The sequence below is a fragment of the Amblyomma maculatum genome, chromosome 6, assembly GCF_055883805.1.
Source record: "Amblyomma maculatum isolate TAMU_Amacu chromosome 6, ASM5588380v1, whole genome shotgun sequence".
Lineage (NCBI taxonomy): Eukaryota > Metazoa > Arthropoda > Arachnida > Ixodida > Ixodidae > Amblyomma > Amblyomma maculatum.
Window position 1 is genome coordinate 170,315,519 of NC_139349.1, and position 16,117 is coordinate 170,331,635.

At 43.8% G+C, this 16,117-nt stretch overlaps 1 long non-coding RNA gene across 2 annotated transcripts; it reads right to left on the minus strand.

Moving 5' to 3' along the window:
* Positions 1-1,321: 1,321 nt before the first annotated feature.
* On the minus strand, positions 1,322-15,882 carry LOC146187396 (uncharacterized). Of its 2 annotated transcripts, XR_014707917.1 has the most exons (5): positions 15,478-15,882; positions 13,492-13,667; positions 10,122-10,202; positions 7,417-7,535; positions 1,322-1,387 (listed from the first exon to the last, which is right to left on the minus strand). It is a non-coding gene; the product is annotated as an uncharacterized LOC146187396 (long non-coding RNA). The 2 variants fall into 2 exon arrangements; XR_014707918.1 differs by lacking the exon at positions 1,322-1,387 and having other exon boundaries at positions 6,841-7,535; positions 13,533-13,667.
* Between the last annotated feature and the right edge of the window lie 235 nt (positions 15,883-16,117).

Genomic DNA, 16,117 nt, shown 5'->3' on the forward strand with positions numbered 1-16,117 from the left:
AGGCAAGTTCAGTCTTGGCGACCCAAATGAAGCAGGGAAGAGGCTAGTAGAGTTTTGTCAAGAGAACAACCTGACCATAGAGAATATTCATTTTGAACAGCACAAGAGGCGCCTGTACTCATGGACTTCACCGGACGGTCTGTACAGGAATCAGATCGATTATATTCTTTGCCGGCAGAGATTTAGAAGCGCTATACAAGCAAGGCCTGGGGCCGATTGTGGCACCGATTATCACCTTCTTGTTGCCAAAATTAAGCTTCGATTGAGGAAAACGCAGAAAACTAGAATGCCTTTCAGGTATGATCTGGATCAAATTCCATTGGAATATGCTGTGGAAGGGAGGAATCGATTTCAACAACTAGATCTAGAAGACAGAGAGCCCGAAGAGATGTGGACTGATGTTCGTGATATAATACAAGAAGTTGATACTAAGGTAGTTCCAAAACAAAAGAAATGCAAGAAAGCAAACTTGTTATCTGAAAAGGCTTTGCAAATAGCTGAGGAAAGAAGGGTGGCAAACGTTATGGGGGAAAGAGAAAGATACAAGGTTCTCAATGCGGATTTTCAAAAAATAGCAAGGAGAGATAATAATGCCTTCCTGAACATACAGTGCCAAGCAGTTGAGGACAAAAGCCAATTGAGGAAAACAAGAGCTCTGTATAAGACAATCGAAGATTTTAAAGGAAGCTTCTGTGCTAAGCTGGGCATGATAAAGGACAAACGAGGCAAGGACCTCACTGAAGCCTCAGAGATAAAGACGAGGTGTTAGGAATACACAAAAGAACTGTACAAGAAGGACCCGAATGTAAAAACCCAACATAAGACGGTTGTGATTACTGAACTCGAGCCGGGCATCCTGAAGAGTGAAGTTGAATGGGCCTTAGCCAGCCTTGCTAAGAACAAAGCTAGCGGAATTGATGGCATTCCAGCTGAGTTGCTTCAAAACCTCAACCATGACGCTGTTAACATTCTGTATACATTATGTAAGAAGATTTGGACAACCTTGCGGTGGCCACAGGATTGGAGGAGGTCAGTTTACATCCCCATTCCAAAGAAAGGCAGTGCAAATGATTTTTCCAACTACCGCACGATCGCGCTTATTTCGCATGCTAGCAAGGTGATGTTGAAAATCCTCCAAGGTAGGCTGCAGCAGTATGTGGATCGGGAGCTTCCGGACGTGCAAGCTGGGTTTCGCAAGGGCAGAGGAACTAGAGACCAAATTTCCAACCTTCGCTCGATCATGGAAAAAGCAAGAGAGTTCCAGAAACCCATCTACTTCTGCTTTATTGATTATGCGAAAGAGTTTGACTGCGTAGATCACAGCAGATTGTGGCAAGCTCTCCAAGAGATGGGAGTTCCAATTCACCTCATCTGTCTTCTCAGGAACCTGTATGAAGGGCAAGAGGCCACAGTCAGAACTGGGCATGGCCTTACTGATTTGTTTCCGATTGAGAAAGGAGTGAGGCAAGGCTACATACTGTCGCCCTGCCTATTTAACCCATATACAGAGTGCATCATGAGGAAGGCCGGTCTGGACGAGTCTTCAGCTGGAGTGAAGATTGCTGGAAAACGTATCAATAATCTTAGATATGCGGATGATACCACTTTAATGGCAGAAAGTGAAGTGGAACTCAAGAGACCTTTGATGCGCGTACAAGAAGAGAGTGAGAAGTTTGGGCTCAAACTGAACATAAAAAGACAAAGATCATGGCATCTTGCCCTATATAGTCCATTGACATAGTCCTGGAGCATCAATGGACAAGAAGTGGAAGCTGTGCCAGATTTTCTGTTCTTGGGCTCCAAGATTACCTCGGAAGGAGACTGCAGCCATGAAATTAGGAGACGCCTGCTTCTGGGAAAGAGAGCAATGGTTAGGCTTGACCGCCTAGTAAATAGCAGACATTAGTCTGCCAACCAAGATCCGTATAACTAGTGCTATGGTCTTTCCAGTTGTGATGTCTGGATGCGAGAGTTGGGCTGTGAAAAAGGCTGACCGCCGAAGAATTGACGCGTTTGAATTGTGGTGCTGGCGAAGACTCTTGAGAGTTCCTTGGACTGCCAGAAGATCACATCAGTCGATATTGTCGACCATAAACCCTGACTGCTCATTAGAGGGTCAAATTCTAAAGTTAAAGCTCAGCTACTTTGGTAATTTGATGAGAAGAGAGGAGCTGCTGGAGAAAGATTTGATGTTGGGAAAGGTTGAGGGTCGCCGGAGAAGGGGTAGGCAGCAAACGCGATGGTTAGATGGCATCCTCGAGGCACTGCAGATGAAGTTATGTGATGCTGGGAAGACAGTGAGAGACCGGAAAGCGTGGCGTGACATGGTCTATAGGGTCACGAAGAGTCGGACACGACTGAACGACTGAACTGAACTGAAGATAGTGAGAGACCGGAAAGCGTGGCGTGACATGGTCCATAGGGTCACGAAGAGTCGGACACGACTGAACGACTGAACTGAACTGAACCATTCCGTGAAACTAAGATTTCAGGTCCCTGGCAACTGCGATCGTCTGCGGCGAAGGCCTCCCTGGCACTGCTCCGCTTTATGAGAAGCACATGCCTAATCGAAAGACTATAAGTTTGTTATGACATGACTGTAAAGTGATGTGATGTGGCGTGTCGGTTATGTGACTGTATTAACTTCAACTATCCCTCTCTCACAACTTTTATATCCACTCATCCCCTTCCCCCAGTGCAGGTTAGCAAAGCCGTTGCTTTTACTCGTTAACCTCCCTGCCTTTCCTCCTGATCTTCCTTCTTCTCCTAGACAGGAGAAGCAGAAAGGTAGGCTGTAAAATCAATATGCAGAATACAAAGGTAATGTTCAACAGTCTCGGGAAGGAACAGCAGTTTACGTTAGCGAAGAACTGGAAGTAGTAGGCGAATATGTCTACTTAGGACACGTATAACCGTAGATCCGGACCATGAGAGGGAAATAACCAGGAGAATAAGTTTGGGATGGAGCGCATTTGGCAAGCACTCGCAGATTATGACTAGCAGTTTACCGGTATCGCTCAAGACAAAAGTATACAACAGTTGCATCTTACCTTTACTCACCTATGCGATTGAAACGTGGAGGCTAACCAAGAGGGTCCTGCTTACGTTGAGGACAACGCAGAGGGTTACGAAATGAATAATGGTAGGGGTAACGTTAAGAGATAGGAAGCGTGAAGAGTGTGTCAGAGAAATAACTCAAGTTACTGAGACTCTTTTGGAAAAAAAAATGGGCATGGGCAGGACATGTATTTCGAAGAGAGGATAACTCATTGTCGCTTATGGGAACAAATTGGATTTCAAGGGAAGAAAAGTAGCAGAGGATGGCAGAAAGTTAGGCGGGGGGATGAGTTTAAGAGGTTTGCAGGGGTCAAGTGGATACGGCTAGCACAGGACCGGGTGAAATGAAGGAATTAGCAGAGGCCTTCGCCATGCAGTGGGTATAGTGCTGCTGACGATGATGATGAACGGGGCTAACAACAAAAGTAAAAAAATGGAGATAATTTTAACTCTGCTTTTTTGAACAAAAATGACAAACATGAAATAAAACAATGCAACTTAAGGGGCTCTTGTTTCGATAAAACGACATTCCAGGTCTTTTAGGAAGTAGTTTTACTCAAATGTGAATGGTGTTATCTGGTTCCGTTCCATCCCTGCTTTAAGGAGGAACTGTGCGCATAGAATGCGTTGTTGGAAAAATTGGATCTAGCGATTATTATTATTATTGTAAAACAGGTATTTGGCTCTGATATGTTCAGCGCCTATTGCTGAAGAGAACGACGACAAGCATGTTCAACGCGCGTGACGGGCAGGAAGGAAAACGACAACGAAGCTCGCTGTGCTGACACGTCTCACGACTGATCGCAGAACGTTCTATTGACTGTTGACGACGTATCGCCGAGTTCAAGGTCTTCTACAACATTATTATTATTATTATTATTATTATTATTATTATTATTATTATTAGTAGTAGTTGTAGTAGTATTATTATTAGCGTTTTTGTGTAGTTATGTTCGTTTCCTGGTAGTAGCTTGCTGAACGCAATTAAGAAGGTTTAGTGGAATTCTTCGTGACAAATGTATGAACAAATAGAAGTCGATTTGTTTCTGCGCTATGTACCCATAAATCCGATGGTCTTGCTTAAGCAAACAAGGAGAATCTTGTCTTCTGTATTTGTCATGGGTAAATGTTACCGTCTTTCTCTACATACGTTCGAATTTTTCTATGCCCTTCTTGGTGTAGGGAACCTGCAGTACTGACCCATATTCCGACTTCGACCTTACACATAATACACGCATTGTGTGGAACTCGCAGGGGGAATTATTTAGCGGTCTTTTTGCCTAATTTGCACCCCCACCCCCCAAACCGCAGGCCACCCCTTTTGAAATAAAAGTTAAAATGAAAGATGTTATTTTTCAAATTATTGCCTAATCATGGAGCTTTATCGGACACGTGGTGTCCACCTTGCTGTAAAACTCTCCACCACAGCCACGCAGACGTATCTCTCGCAGTTTCGCGCAGCACAAGCAGGTCAGTAGCAAACATCTCAACGTCCCATTTTTCAATGATTCCTTCGAATAATAGCGCAATCCAGGCGTAAACAAAACATTTCTCCGAAATTTGTAATTTTAAGAAAGATGAAGATGGGGAGGAACGAAAAATTTGGTTTCGATGACTTTCCTTCATGCAGAAACTAAGGGGAGCATGTGGTGACATGTCTGAAGTGTTTTAAACAAAACAGGTGGAGGTTGACGTGCCTCGGCTTTGACAAGAGGCGCGTAGGAAACATCCGAACGTATTTGATTGCCTGTTGCTGTCAGCGTGCTGGCGGAGAATCTTGTGGTGCTGGCGGAGAATCTTGAGAGTTCCTTGGACGGCCAGAAGATCAAATCAGTCGATATTGTCGACCATAAACCCTGACTGCTCATTGAAGGGTCAAATTCTAAAGTTTAAGCTCAGCTACTTTGGTCATCTGATGAGAAGAGAGGAGTCGCTGGAGAAAGATGTGATGTTGGGAAGGGTTGAGGGTCGCCGGAGAAGGGGTAGGCAGCGAACGCGATGGTTAGATGGCATCCTCGAGGCACTGCAGATGAAGTTATGTGATGTTAGGAAGATAGTGAGAGACCGGAAAGCGTGGCGTGACATGGTCAATAGGGTCACGAAGAGTCGGACACGACTGATTGACTGAACTGAACTGATAGTATGTCATTCATAGCCAAGTCATTAACTACCTCGAAGACCATAACATCATTTTCAAATATCAGCACGGTTTTCGCAAGGGTTTTTCATTTGACACTCAACTAGCTGGCTTTGTTAATGACTTACTATCATCACTTAACGCAGGCTTTCAGGTCAACGCAGTTTTTCTGAATTTTTCAAAAGCATTCGATCGGGTCCCTCATCAATGACTTTATACTATAACTAGCACAGTTTAACATCCACCCTAATGTACTCGCCTGGATTAAGGACTTTCTTCTAGATCTCAGTTCCCCTCAGTTAATAATTCTAACTATTCTTTGACTTATGTGACATCTGATGCACCCCAGGAAAGCGTTCTTGGTCCTTTGCTTTTTCTAATCTATATTATTGATTGACTTGCCTGTTTAACACGTAGAGTTCCTCTTTTCGAATATGACTGCTTAATTTGCCGTAACATTATTAATGACAGTGACTGCCAATTTCTACAATCTGACCTGAACGCAGTAAGCTCATGGTGTACATCCCGGTTAATGGCTTTAAACGTTTCTAAAACAAAACAGATATCTTTCATTCGTCGTACAGCTCTCATTTCAATCACTTACATGCTCAATGACAATACTGAAGTAGAATTTGTTGCTGGGCTTGTTGGTTCATGATCGTACGGGGAAGCGCGTTGTCCTGTCTCCTCTCTTGTGTTTTCTCCTTTTTTTGCACTTACTTTCTCCGTAAGCTCAATGACAATGCTGTAGAACTCACAAAAACGCTCCTATCCATGTTAAAATCTTGCTTATATCACTCTAATACTCCCTAAAATTGAATATGCCGTGCCTATTTGGGATCCTAATCAAGCCTATGTTATCGCCAACATCGAATCCTTGCAGGACCATGTTGTACTTTATATTTTCAGACTACTCCCCTTCCACAAGCGTCAGCGCATTAAAACAGCGAGCTGAACTGGAAGACATCATATCGTCGCGAACACGCTCGGTTAACGCTTTTTCATAAGCTTTATCACCACCCACTACGGCGCACTGATTTGTTTCAGTCACCTCATGTCATATTTCCACGACTTTATCATGCCTTCAAAGTTAAACGCGCAAAGTGTCATTTATCATCTTATGACAATTCATTAATTCCTCTGAATACGCTGTAAAAACAAAAACACCTCTTTAGGTGTTTTCGCATGTCTATAACTAACACCCATGCACCCTTGGAAAAAAGTGGTTTCAGTGTGCCAGTACACCCTCAAAGATGGTGATTCGGTTGGTCATAACACCCTTCTATGGGGCCAATGCACTGGGGTGTTTTCATCACCTTTACACCCTATTGTAGGGTGGGAACAGTGGCATTGCACCCTTACACCCTTGAAAAAATCAGTGCGGATAACCTGCATATATTGCATTCCCTAATTAGGAATTACCTTTGCCACTACGCGCTCTTTAATGCTTTTCCTATGTGCACATTTGCAATCAAGCTTAATGGTATACCTGGTAACCACCTGTAATGCCAAATGAGCATGTAAAGAGATGCTGCATGCCATTATTTTGACATCTCGAATGGCCCATGCCAGTATGATTGTTTTCTCAAATTCACAGAGCATGTTACGAAAAAATGTCACAGCTTCAAACACAGAAGGAAACTGGAAGCATTTTATTCGGCATAGAAGGGTCAGCGTTCGGACTAGTGGGTGCTCGGGTGCTAGTGGGGGGAGGGGGTCAGGAGGGGTACTTGTGTTCTGTTCCTTCATTGATTCGCGCTATGGAACCTCATTTATTTATTAATACGGCCGCTCTCAACCGAGAGCCTAGCAGACGGGCAAAAACATACATGTTATGTGCGAAATACCCAGAAAAATGAAAGAAGCAAAACAGTTCCAACAAATGCAGACAGCAAAGTATACAATTTTTTTGAAAAACATATCCGAACAATGCACACAACAGCATGGTGACATTTCTTAAAAAACGGCAACAAAAAATTTTCGTCGTATGCAACAATAATCGGAGTACACAATAATAATCCTACACTTTGTCAGTGTCAACACGTGCACTTGCATAAAATTCGGCCTTGTGCGATGAAATAATGCGTCGTGCAGCGCATCTTGACTTCCACACACATACGCCCAAAAAGAGGTGCTCTATAAAGCAGCAAAAATTATCGGACGCCTTGTCATATCACAGATTGAACAGTCAAAATCGACCCATTTTTAAAACAATATCATACGTAGAGTTGATGACTCGAATAAGCTTCCGCTGCTCAATGAAGAAGAAATGCTCTTCAGCTTCTTTGATGCTGCTCCCAGTATATCCGACGCACGGCATGGCAGGCTTTTCTTCCTGTTCCTTGATAAAAATGTGAAAGAAGTGCATAAGAGAGCAGATGTCCATTGCGCCTGAGCAAATTCAACATAGTTTCAACTCTATATTTAGAATACACCAATGCCCCTTTAGTGTACAGCAGTGTGCTGGAAAAGGGCCCCATCAGAAACCACTGGTGGTTATCTAACAATTAACAATTATACTGTTATGGTTGATTCAGGAGGCACAAAGCTGGCAGTGTTTGATCAAGTCATAAATGAGAGCATGTAAGGTCAACCCATTTTTATTCATCCGGCATACTGTTGCATGGTATTTTCAGATTATGCAAGCTATTTTGTTGAATAAAAATGGCTACACTCATCAAAAGCTACTGGGTTAGAGAACTTCCATGCTGCCCAACAAACTTTTCATTTCACATGAACTAGAATGTTTAATATGATAGTTAAAAATGTAAATAACCAATAGCTTGTTAAAGTATGCAGAAGGAACAAATACCAGCTGGATTTCTATCACTCCTAACAGCATTCGAATCATTTCAACCGGAAAAAATTGTTTCAAAAATGGTAACAAATAAAAAAAAACTGGTACTGCAGGCCAAAAGACAAAAATAGTGCCTTGTATTTTACATAATGGTTTAACAGCATTTGTAAAATGAACTGCCCTATTACAGAAACCACCGCCTTTTCCAGTGCGAAACCAATTCTTTTTCACACATTTCTGTTGGGTACGCTGGTGGTCTGCGAGATTCAGCGAAGCTGTGACGCGAAGACACTGGTTGCACTTGTATTATGGGAGAAAATACTGACATTTACTTTACAACGATGCAGGTGCATTGCTGGTATCCCACAATGCACTGAAACAAGTGCTGAATGGATGCTGGTGCTGCACTGGTCCCAGTATCATTTTCGAAATAGGCAGAGAAATGGGGCAATTGAATAACAGTTCCCCAGTAAGCACAGTTTTCTTGGAACTCAATGTGCACTTGAATATAAAATTAAGGCAGTTTCTTTTTTCTAGCATTATTGGGAGAGCATCTTTCTTAAGCAACCATGATTGGTGCAGTTCTGAGCCTCACTTTACCCACTGCTGAATATCTTGCAACTGAAAATAAAATTAGTTATAGGTTACCTTCAAAATTTGTAATGATTTGTTGACAGCACTGGAACACGGTGTTTACTACTAAAATATTAACAGCTGGCTCAATTGAAGGCTTCACACAAGGCCTACAGCATACCCTGCACTGGCCAAGTAGATACTGCAGAACCAAACAAAAAAAAAAAACTTGGAAGGAGCATACTTAGTGATGGAGCACTACAAAAAAAAAAACAAAGTTCATGTAATACATAACACATAATGCATTTCTGAACTTTTGCACTTCTTGTGCTAAGTATGAACCAGCCAAACCCTAGGTCATCGCAATGCTTCCTGAAGTGTTTACATTAGGGTTTAGTAACAAGGAAAAAGTGTTCTCGCTGCTCTATGTGGCAGTTCTGAAACTTCATCACACATTATTCATTGAAAGTCTACACTGGAGCTTTGAGTTGAGCGCCAATTACATGTGCAACAGCAGAGCATTACCAAACAACCAAACAGCAGAAGCTCTAAAAAATGTTAACACTGAAGCATGGCATGTTAAAACATTTTCCACGCATAGCACATTGTATGCATAGACATCCAGAACATCAGTGGTGAGCCTCAAGAGGCGGCAGAAAGCTCAAGTGTTCAAGAAGTTGTAATCGTTATAGCGGCAGGCAGTCAGAGCACTTTGAAATACTAAAGGTTCGAAAACTAAAAATATGTTGACTAACTTGAAGTGCAAGAATAACAATTTGGATTTATTCAGAATGTTTACTATAAATGAGAATGTCTATGACAGTGCCACATGGTTAATGCATGAAATATTAGCATCTGTAGTTGAAGGCATTCTATTTATACAGCATGAACCTTGAAACACAGCAGTATTTTCTCCCAACCAATGTGGTAAACCTAATCTCAGAATTAAAATTATTACATCATTTCAATCTTGGCTAGCAAATTACAGCATTTTTTAAAACCACTATTAAACTGCATTACCCACCTTCAGAAGCCTGTAGGATAAGACAATGCGGCAAATATTTCTTTTGAAGCAGTCTCAGATTTATATATTCCAGACATTAAGAACATGTTAGGTACTAGCATACATGAGCAGGTTCAGAGACCCCTTTCCATCAAATGCTAAACCCCACCAAGCTGCCTGCAAGAGCCATCTGATAAAGCACTGCTGGTCCACTGCAGCAGAGTGCTTAGTCAAATGGCACACTGCACCAATCTTGACATTACCAGTGCTTCATCAGGTGAATCTTGTATGCAATACGACGTGGTAAGCATGTGATGGCAGGAGTCTCTTAAAAGTGCTTTTGATTGTACTTACAGTGCAAATAATCCTTTCACAGGAAAGAATTCACAGTCGTGATGAAAACTTGTGTATTATTTCTCTTTGAATTATGAATCACTAATACATATTACAAGTTAGACTGTAAGCCATTTTAGAAACAAAGAAAATTCGCTAATAATGTCGGTTTGAATAATAATTTGAATAATGAATATTCAAATGACAAAGAGAAAACTTACAAATGATATAAACAACATCCAGAGCTCCCGGCTGGTTCCCAATGTTTGCCAAGAGTTGCAGAATGCATACTGTCTGTACATCTACAATAGAAATAAGCAACACAACAATGGTGTACCTCCTTGCACGTAAAAAGAGACAGCCGAGTTTTGAGGCCATAATTTATTGTCTAATTTAGGAAGGCAAATAAAATTGAAAACGTGTAGAGGCAAATTAGCAAAGCTTGTGAAGATTTGAATCAGGTATCACCTAATTCTCTGCTACTAGTTGAACAGATTCGAAAAGGCTGCACCATTACATTGGAGAAGAACAATAAGTAATTTAAATTTAGCTAATGCGAAAATTGTTACATATGAAGAAATGCACAGGCTAGTTATGGTTTTATTATTCTTTCTGATGCTCAGCCATGTTTTTAGTATATTGCCGCGAAAACAAAACAGTATTTGTTGTTTTTTAACAGCCGCCGGCATACAGGCTTATCACTCTGATTCTGGACCGCGTATCAGTTCCGTAATCTTTGTTTGTTACTGCTCGATGTCGCGAGTCACACCTTTATCAGTTTTGTTGTAGCGCAAGACGCACCGAGATCTGTCTCGAAGGTTCCGGCCACTCGCGTGTCTTTCCACAATGTTCCAGCCCGTGCTGGTAGCTGTTTGCGACGTTATCTAGATTGTTCTGTGCAGCCTTTAAATTGAGCGTTGCCGAGTGTGACGGGTATTCTTTGCTCGACGATCGACGAACACGTTTGTTTCTATCGCCGCCGCCGAGTTGCTTAGTTCTTTTGCGGGCGCAAGTCAGCCCAAATAAAGAGTTTTTTTAGTGCAATCATCGACCCTTCATTTGTGTCGTCGACCTCGTCACCACTACGTGACATCTGGTGGAGGTGCTGGGTATCGATCCCAGTACCTCTCGCAGAAGAAAGCTGTGCGCCGATTCCTTGGGCTGTGCGCTTATTATCGACGATTTGTCAGAAACTTTTCGCGGATCGCCGAACCGTTGACGCAGCTTACAAAGGCTGACGTACTGTTTAAATGGGAAGCGCCGCAAGGAGAAGCCTTCGACGAACTTAAGCGCCGCCTGCAATGCCCTCCTGTACTTGGCCACTTTGATGAAAACGCCGAGACCGAAATTCACACCGACGCGAGCAGTGTAGGCCTAGGAGCCATTCTCGTCCAGAAGACTGCCGGACAGGAAAAAGTAATCGCCTACGCTAGCAGGTCTCTCACAAAAGCCGAAGTAAATTACTCGACGACCGAGAAGGAGTGCCTTGCGATCATCTGGGCTACTTCTAAGTTTCGTCCATACCTATACGGCCGACCATTCAAGGTGGTTAGCGACCATCACGCGCTCTGCTGGCTGGCTAATTTGAAAGATCCTTCCGGCCGCCTTGCCAGATGGAGCCTACGACTTCAAGAATTTGACATGTCTGTAGTCTATAAGTCGGGCCGGAAGCATTCCGACGCAGACTGCTTATCCCGCGCTCCCGTCGGTTCTCCCCCGAAGGGCGATGACGATGACGCCTTTTTGGGACCGGTAAGCGCCAGCAGTTTCGCAGAACAACAGCGATCAGACCCTGAGCTGAAAGCGCTAGCCGATTACTTGGAAGGAAAGACCGCTTCCCCTCCTGGTGTGTTCAGGCGACATTTATCATCCTTCACGTTAAGCAATGGCCTCCTCGTGAAGAAGAACTTTGCACCCAACAAGACCGCGCAGCTTCTCGTAGTGCCTAAAACCCTTCGGCAAGAAATTCTGCAGGCGTTGCACGACGAGCCCACAGCAGGCCACCTCGGATTTGCGCGCACGTTGCGTCGAATCCAGGAGAAGTATTACTGGCCGCGACTGCCTGCCGAAGTTTCCCACTACGTGAAGACGTGTCGTGAGTGCCAACGACGCAAGACGCCGCCGATCAGACCAGCAGGACTACTAAACCCGATTCCGCCCCCAATCCTGCCCTTTCAACAAATTGGGATGGATCTCCTCGGCCTCTTTCCATCTTCGTCTACGGGTAACAAGTGGATCATCGTGGCCACTGACTACCTTACCCGTTACGCCGAAGCAAGAGCACTACCAAATGGTACCGCGGCAGAAGTCGCCAAATTTTTTGTCGAACAAATTCTCTTGCGACACGGCGCCCCAGAAGTGCTCATCACGGACAGGGGAACGGCGTTTACGGCAGAGTTGACGCAAGCCATCCTGGAATACAGTCACACAAGCCATCGACGAACAACTGCGTACCATCCCCAGACCAATGGCCTTACGTAGCGCCTAAACAAAACAATCGCGGACATGATCGCCATGTACGTCGACGCTGAACACAAGACCTGGGACGCCATCTTGCCGTACGTGATCTTCGCGTATAACACGGCAGTCCAGGAGACGACCAGAGCGACCCCGTTTAAGCTTGTGTACGGCAGGGAGCCCACGACGACGCTCGACGCAATGCTGCCGCACGTAACCAACGAGGACAACCTTGACGTCGCCGCCTACCTGCAGCGTGCCGAGGAAGCCCGACGACTCGCACGGCTGCGTATTAAGGACCAACAGCGCACCTACAGCCGACGATACAATTTACGACGACGCCACGCAGAGTACAATCCAGGAGACCAAGTGTGGGTTTGGACACCAATTCGCCGTCGCGGATTAAGTGAAAAGTTGTTGCGTCGATACTTTGGGCCGTACAAAATCCTTCGCCGCGTCGGACCACTGGACTATGAAGTCATTCCCGACGGAACGTCAGCATCACAACGGCGACGCGCACGCCCAGAAATTGTACATGTTTTGCGACTGAAGCCATATTACGCGCGTTAAAGAATCTGTGGTGTTTAAACTTTGCAGTGTTTATGTTTGTTTCTTTGTTCTGGAACATCGAGGCGATGTTTTTTTTAAGGGGGGAGTAATGCCGCGAAACCTTCAAAACAGTATTTGTTGTTTTTTAACAGCCGCCGGCATACAGGCTTATCACTCTGATTCTGGACCGCGTATCAGTTCCGTAATCTTTGTTTGTTACTGCTCGATGTCGCGAGTCACACCTTTATCAGTTTTGTTGTAGCTGTTTGCGACGTTATCTAGATTGTTCTGTGCAGCCTTTAAATTGAGCGTTGCCGAGTGTGACGGGTATTCTTTGTTCGACGATCGACGAACAGGTTTGTTTCTATCGCCGCCGCCGAGTTGCTTAGTTCTTTTGCGGGCGCAAGTCAGCCCAAATAAAGAGTTTTTTTAGTGCAATCATCGACCCTTCATTTGTGTCGTCGACCTCGTCACCACTACGTGACAATATCTATCAGGCAATGCAAAATGGAAAAATGTAGGCATTTAGCGAAAAACTGCCAATTAGATAGCACATGCAGCAAACAGAAGGAAACAGCTTAATACTTACGGTTCTTTCTCCTTTCACGTATTCCCTCAGAACATACTTCGAGCACCCGGGCAATGTCCTTTTTTCTTGCACGAATGGTGTCCTTCAAAACCAAGACAAGTGTCTTTTTAAGGCCAATTTCAACTTCCTCTTTGCCGTCCTTCTTGATCAGGATGTTGAAGTCATGTAGAAACTGCAAGTTTGTGTGAATGGTAGCCATAAAGAATTCATTTTACTCAATGTTTTAAGTAACTGAATATTAAAAATCATTGTACAAAAGCTAAGGCAATTGATGCCTTTGTACATGTCTGAAAAAAAAAAAAAAAACTGGCATTAGCAAACAGCAAATACAAATATTTACTAAGGTTATAAAACTGCAAAAACCATCAGTATTTTGCTACTCATCACCAAACTGCAAGCAATAATAAGGAAAGTCTAATATAAAAAATAACAAAGCAAAAATTATGATCCTCCTTCCCTCAACTTGGCACACGGCTGAATGGCAATAAAATATGTAATATATCTCTAAACTAAGGGTCCCCGCTCAGCTTTAAAAAGTAGCCTTCAATTCTTAGACAATCTACGGACATTGCATCGTTAGCATATGAAAGTCAAATTGTTTTCTGGGCCCTTTAAATCAGTAAACTGCTTTCAACACATACATTACAAATTTTTTAATAACAGTAAGTCACAAATTTGCCTGCAATATGCGCACTGTGATGAGCAAAGCAGGTAAACATATGCGACTAAGGCTATGATAACCGTTTCATATGTACATTTAAGCAAAAGACAAAAAAAAGTCAACATCTGGTCAGAATCAAACTCTGTAATAGCAACATCCGGTACAATATTTGGCCACAGAATTCAAGCTGTCGACCTCTACTTGAATGCTGAGGCATCAGTACCGAATATCCATTTTTCTAGTCTAAAGACACTACAAAAATCAAGTAATGCGGTGAAACAGTTATGTTGAAATGTGACCACAAAAATAATGAAAACTGGATGGTTTGAACCACATCAGCTGACTTAGCACGTGTACAAGTGCCTTAATTGAAGTCTTGCTGAAAATAAAATAGGTACCTAAATGATTCTTCGAGACCGAAAGTAAACGCCATAACAAAAGCAGCATAATAAAAAGGCAACTTCACACTCCATGCAACCGCAAAATATGGTCCCCGTAAAATGAAAAATGCTGCAATTGTGATTAAAAAAGGCAAATCCAGACGCGGGGAAGTTAACATAGGCTGATGATAGCGGCATATAGTTTACGCAGTTTGGAATAAACTATTATGCAACCAGGACGGCCGACCAGCGCACTTCGATGCCGAGAGCACGAGCGCAGAGGCGTGCCGCGCTGAACGGCCGCCGAGAACGAACATAGCCTCCTCGAACAAAAAGTGTAAACAGAAGGGCTGCGGGAGGACGCTCCCCGAGCAGCAGGATGGCGCGCGCCTATGCTCAGAGTAAATAAAAAAAGGGGGGGGGGGGGGGCGATTCGCAGCGCTCCGAGTGAAAGAAGGTGACAAAGCATGAAGGAGGTTTCAGGAGAGCGAGCGCGAAGTGTAAGAGATAAGGGAGGAGGGGGGAGGGGGGAGTCGAGAATGCTAGGAGAATTAAGGTAGTACGCCAACATGACCTTGCCGCACGAACGGAAACGGTAGAACAAAACCGAGTCGTTGCGAACTGAGCGCAAGTATCAAACTGTCAAGAAACGAAAATCGTTTCGTGAACCTCCTGCGCGTACAAAATGCAAGGAAACGTAGCACATACATTATTTCTGTTCAAGAAAGTTGAGACTGATGTTCTTGCGCGAAATCTGCGTAACTCGCCGCGACATCTACCACATGTGCGATGTCATTTTGGCAGCCAGGTGAAAACAAGCGCGTGTCCCACGTTTTCATTTCAGCACATTCTGGAGCGTTCCGGCACAAAAAGACACAGAATGCAGCAATCCGGTAGGACACTGTTCCCACAAAGCGCAATATGCGTGAGAATATGCTTACCTTTACAGACGATTGCGTCAGCCGCGCAGTACGCTGTCCGCCTTCGTATCACCGGCACCGAACCAACCAGTGCGATTTCAGCGCGAGTGCAATGTAGTCGGCGCATATACCTCTTAGTCACGCAGAAAAAAAAAAATCGTCCATGCCTTCTTCTTTCGAACATCTCAAACATAAAGCGGTGCAGCAGTCCTTCCGCCTGAGCAAAGCAAAAAGAAGCCCGGACACTTGCCGACACGATAAATGCCCGTTTGCGTTTAAACACCACATGTAGAAGGCACTTCACAAGCGTACACACTTCTGTAACACATATGCATGGGAGATGCAACACATTTCACGAGGGTAAACAATCGAAGAAGCACATTCAGCATTCGCCGAAACGTGGTCGAAACGCACCCCACAATGCTAACGGCCATATTGTGAAATTTGAAAAGAGCGTTCGTAGCTACCGGCGGCCTCCTGGCGGTGAAATTTTGTTTCAGTTTCTGTTTCATTTTCAGAAAGCACTCGTGTGTAATTTTAATTTTAGCGTTACTTTTGGTGCTTTATTTATGTGTTGGGTTATATTAGCAGCGCCGCTCTTATATAAAAGGCTACGAAGTTACGCAGCCATATACCCCCCGCATGTTAGGTGATATTGCTT